The sequence below is a fragment of the Globicephala melas genome, chromosome 3, assembly GCF_963455315.2.
Source record: "Globicephala melas chromosome 3, mGloMel1.2, whole genome shotgun sequence".
Classification (NCBI taxonomy): Eukaryota; Metazoa; Chordata; class Mammalia; order Artiodactyla; family Delphinidae; genus Globicephala; species Globicephala melas.
In genome coordinates, this window is record NC_083316.1 from 129,102,345 (window position 1) to 129,107,793 (window position 5,449).

Consider the following 5,449-nt stretch of genomic DNA (forward strand, 5'->3'; position numbering starts at 1 on the left):
ATGAGTTGGGGAGTGTTCCTTCCTCTGCTATATTTTGGAAGAGTCTGAGAAGGATAGGTGATAGCTCTTCTCTAAATGTTTGATAGAATTCGCCTGTGAAGCCATCTGGTCCTGGGCTTTTGCTTGTTGGAAGATTTTTAATAACAGTTTCAATTTCAGTGCTTGTGATTGGTCTGTTCATATTTTCTATTTCTTCCTGATTCAGTCTTGGCAGGTTGTGCCTTTCTAAGAATTTGTCCATTTCTTCCAGGTTGTCCATTTTATTGGCATAGAGTTGCTTGTAGTAATCTCTCATGATCTTTTGTATTTCTGCAGTGTCAGTTGTTACTTCTCCTTTTTCATTTCTAATTCTATTGATTTGAGTCTTCTCCCTTTTTTTCTTGATGAGTCTGGCTAATGGTTTATCAATTTTGTTTATCCTTTCAAAGAACCAGCTTTTAGTTTTATTGATCTTTGCTATCGTTTCCTTCATTTCTTTTTCATTTATTTCTGATCTGATTTTTATGATTTCTTTCCTCCTGCTAACTTTGGGGTTTTTTTGTTCTTCTTTCTCTAATTGCTTTAGGTGCAAGGTTAGGTTGTTTATTCGAGATGTTTCCTGTTTCTTAAGGTAAGATTGTGTTGCTATAAACTTCCCTCTTAGAACTGCTTTTGCTGCATCCCATAGATTTTGAGTCGTCGTGTCTCCATTGTCATTTGTTTCTAGGTATTTTTTGATTTCCCCTTTGATTTCTTCAGTGATCACTTCGTTATTAAGTAGTGTATTGTTTAGCCTCCATGTGTTTGTATTCTTTACAGATCTTCTCCTGTAATTGATATCGAGTCTCATAGCGTTGTGGTCGGAAAAGATACTTGATACAATTTCAATTTTCTTAAATTTACCAAGGCTTGATTTGTGGCCCAAGATATGATCTATCCTGGAGAATGTTCCATGAGCACTTGAGAAAAATGTGTATTCTGTTGTTTTTGGATGGAATGTCCTATAAATATCAATTAACTCCATCTCGTTTAATGTATCATTTAAAGCTTGTGTTTCCTTATTTATTTTCATTTTGGATGATCTGTCCATTGGTGAAAGGGGGGTGTTAAAGTCCCCTACTATGAATGTGTTACTGTCGATTTCCCCTTTTATGGTTGTCAGTATTTGCCTTATGTATTGAGGTGCACCTATGTTGGGTGCATAAATATTTACAATTGTTATATCTTCCTCTTGGATCGATCCCTTGATCATTATGTAGTGTCCTTCTTTGTCTCTTCTAATAGTCTTTGTTTTAAAGTCTATTTTGTCTGATATGAGAATTGCTACTCCAGCTTTCTTTTGGTTTCCATTTGCATGAAATACCTTTTTCCATCCCCTTACTTTCAGTCTGTATGTGTCTCTAGGTCTGAAGTGGGTCTCTTGTAGACAGCAAATATATGGGTCTTGTTTTTGTATCCATTCAGCCAATCTGTGTCTTTTGGTGGGAGCATTTAGTCCATTTACATTTAAGGTAATGATCGATATGTGTGTTCCCATTCCCATTTTCTTAATTGTTTTGGGTTTGTTATTGTAGGTCTTTTCCTTCTTTTGTGTTTCTTGCCTAGAGAAGTTCCTTTAGTAGTTGTTGTAGAGCTGGTTTGGTGGTGCTGAACTCTCTCAGCTTTTGCTTGTCTGTAAAGGTTTTAATTTCTCCATCAAATCTGAATGAGATCCTTGCTGGGTAGAGTAATCTTGGTTGCAGGTTTTTCTCCTTCAACACTTTCAATATGTCCTGCCACTCCCTTCTGGCTTGCAGAGTTTCTGCTGAAAGGTCAGCTGTTAACCTTATGGGGATTCCCTTGTGTGTTATTTGTTGTTTTTCCCTTGCTGCTTTTAATATGTTTTCTTTGTATTTAATTTTTGACAGTTTGATTAATATGTGTCTTGGCGTATTTCTCCTTGGATTTATCCTGTATGGGACTCTCTGTGCTTCCTGGACTTGATTAACTATTTCCTTTCCCATATTAGGGAAGTTTTCAACTATAATCTCTTCAAATATTTTCTCAGTCCCTTTCTTTTTCTCTTCTTCTTCTGGAACCCCTATAATTCGAATGTTGGTGCGTTTAATGTTGTCCCAGAGGTCTCTGAGACTGTCCTCAGTTCTTTTCATTCTTTTTTCTTTATTCTGCTCTGCAGTAGTTATTTCCACTATTTTATCTTCCAGGTCACTTATCCGTTCTTCTGCCTCAGTTATTCTGCTATTGATCCCATCTAGAGTACTTTTAATTTCATTTATTGTGTTGTTCATCGTTGCTTGTTTCATCTTTAGTTCTTCTAGGTCCTTGTTAACTGATTCTTGCATTTTGTCCATTCTATTGTCCATTCTATCTCCAAGATTTCGGATCAACCTTACTATCATTATTCTGAATTCTTTTTCAGGTAGACTGCCTATTTCCTCTTCATTTGTTAGGTCTGGTGGGTTTTTATCTTGCTCTTTCATCTGCTGTGTGTTTTCTGTCTTTTCATTTTGCTTATCTTACTGTGTTTGGGGCCTCCTTTTTTGCAGGCTGAAGGTTCGTAGTTCCTGTTGTTTTTTGTGTCTGTCCCCAGTGGCTAAGGTTGGTTCAGTGGGTTGTGTAGGCTTCCTGGTGGAGGGTACTAGTGCCTGTGTTCTGGTGGGTGAGGCTGGATCTTGTCTTTCTGGTGGGCAGGTCCACGTCTGGTGGTGTGTTTTGGGGTGTCTGTAGACTTATTATGATTTTGGGCAGCTTCTCTGCTAATGGGTGGGGTTGTGTTCCTGTCTTACTAGTTGTTTGGCATAGGATGTCCAGCACTGTAGCTTGCTGGTCGTTGAGTGAAGCTGGGTGCTGGAGTTGAGATGGAGATCTCTCAGAGATTTTTGCTGTTTGATATTATGTGCAGCTGGGAGGCCTCTTGTGGACCAGTGTCCTGAAGTTGGCTCTCCCACCTCAGAGGCACAGCACTGACTCCTGGCTGCAGCACCAAGAGCCTTTCATCCACAGGGCTCCTTAATTTGGGATGATTCGTTGTCTATTCAGGTATTCCACAGATGCAGGGTATATCAAGTTGATTGTGGAGCTTTAATTCGCTGCTTCTGAGGCTGCTGGGAGAGATTTCCCTTTCTCTTCTTTGTTCTCACAGTTCCCAGGGGCTCAGCTTTGCATTTGGCCCCGCCTGTGCGTGTAGGTCGCCGGAGGGCGTCTGTTCTTTGCTCAGACAGGACGGGGTTAAAGGAGCCGCTGATTCGGAGGCTCTGGCTCACTCAGGCCGGGGGGTAGGGAGGGTCACGGAGTGAGGGGCAGGCCTGCGGCGACAGAGGCCGGCGTGATGTTGCAGCCTGAGGCGCGCCGTGCGTTCTCCCGGGGAAGTTGTCCCTGGATCCCGGGACCCTGGCAGTGGCGGGCTGCACAGGCTCCCCGGAAGGGCGTGTGGCTAGTGACCTGTGTTCGCACACAGGCCTCCTGGTGGCGGCAGCAGCAGCCTTAGCGTCTCATGTCTGTCTCTGGGCTCCGCACTTTTAGCCGCGGCTCGCGCCCGTCCCTGGAGCTCTCTCAAGCAGCGTTCTTAATCCCCTCTCCTCGTGCACCAGGAAACAAAGAGGGACGTAAAAGTCTCTTGCCTCTTCGGCAGGTCCAGACTTTTCCCCGGACTCTCTCCCAGCTAGCCGCGGTGCACTAACGCCCTGCAAGCTGTGTTCACGCCGCCAACCTCAGTCCTCTCCCGGCGCTCCGACAAAAGCCGGAGCCTCATCTCCCAGTCCCGCCCGCCCCGGCGGGCGAGCAGACAAGCCTCTCGGCTGGTGAGTTCCGGTCGGCCCGATCCTCTGCGCTGGAATCTGTCCGCTTTGCCCTCCGCACCCCTGTTGCTGTGCTCTCCTCCGCGGCTCCCAAGCTCCCCCACTCCGCCTCCCGAAGTCTCCACCCGCGAAGGGGCTTCCTAGTGTGTGGACACTTTTCCTCCTTCACAGCTCTCTCCCGCTGGTGCAGGACCCGTCCCTATCCTTTTGTCTCTGTTTAGTTTTTTCTTTTGCCCTAACCAGGTACGTGGGGGGTTCCTTGCCTTTTGGGAGGTCTGAGGTCTTCTGCCAGCGTTCAGTAGGTGCTCCGTAGGAGTTGTTCCACGCGTAGATGTATTTCTGGTGTATCTGTGGGGAGGAAGGTGATCTCCGCGTCTTACTCTTCCACCATCTTCCCGGAAGTCCCCAGTCAGATTCCTTTTCATGGAGAGGTCCTAGTCTAGTGGACCTGGTAACAACTACCACTATCAAAGAAAGCCACCATCTTGGGGATTTGCTTTGTCCAGGTGCTGTGCTATGTCCCTTTATATATTATTAGGTCATTTTCATACTTGTAACATCCTTAAGGTGATGGCACTACTACTAGTCTCCATTTGCAGATGTAGCAACTGAGGTTTAGAGATGCTATGTCCTTGACCACAGTCACAAAGTCAGGAACTGGTGGAGCCAGGATTGAAACTCAGGTCTGTTTGACTCCGGTATCAACTATGCCAAATGTATTCATCCGATTATTTCAAGATCATCTATGGGTGAGAGGCATGTTGGTACTACAAGAGTTTGCAGTATTAGAGGGTGGGGGCAGGGACGGAGGGAGCACTGCAAGTAACACCACTCAGCCTCTCCATGTCTACATATGCTGCTGACCTGGGTCCGAAATACATTTCCATTCTTCACCTGCCACAATCCTATTTGTTGTGTAAATCCCAGATTCGGTGACACTTCTTCCTGGAAGGCTTCTCAAACACTACACAGTTGGGTTAGTTATCCCCTTCTCCATGACCCCTCATCATAATACTTCTCACCCCACATTCTTATCATTTGTGTTTCCCACCTACTAGTCTTCAAGTTCTTCCAGGATAATATTTTATCCTTCCAGGTCCAGTACAGTGCCTGACGTACAGTGTGTCATTTCATCAATATTTATGGAATAAATTAATTTTAGGTAGAAAGTGCTGTATACGGATCCAACTAATATACAGCAGAATTCAAAGGAAGTAGTACATTTGGGGGCATTAACTGAAGCTCCAAGACAAAGAACTGCTGAAAAGTTGGGTAAGATGCTTACTCAGTGCTACACTGCGCATGTGTGGATGTAACGGCCTCAGGGGATGAGCGGTGTACAACGTGATCCTGGAAATGTCAACATGGCGGAGGGGTCCTACATGTACCTGCTCGCAGACAGGGAACTCTTGCTGAGGGCGCGACTGTCACTGGTGCTCAGTACTGCCCCTGCCCTATGCTCAGGGCTGCAAGGGCCAACACCAGGAGAGACTCAAGGCGGAACTCTACCATGGTGGTGAAGCTGAGCCCAGAGCTGCATAAACACTTAATCTTATCAAAATGAGCACAAGCAATCTGAAGGATTCAAGACCACAAAACCTACTGACTGAAATACACTGTATTGTGTATACCAAGAATGGAAGTGTTAGAAGAGAGACCCATTCTGCTAAATT

At 44.9% G+C, this 5,449-nt stretch overlaps 1 protein-coding gene across 6 annotated transcripts in view; it reads left to right on the forward strand.

Moving 5' to 3' along the window:
* Positions 1-5,449, forward strand: part of GRIA1 (glutamate ionotropic receptor AMPA type subunit 1) — a 322,415-nt gene that overhangs the window by 131,952 nt on the left and 185,014 nt on the right. The window lies entirely within an intron of this gene.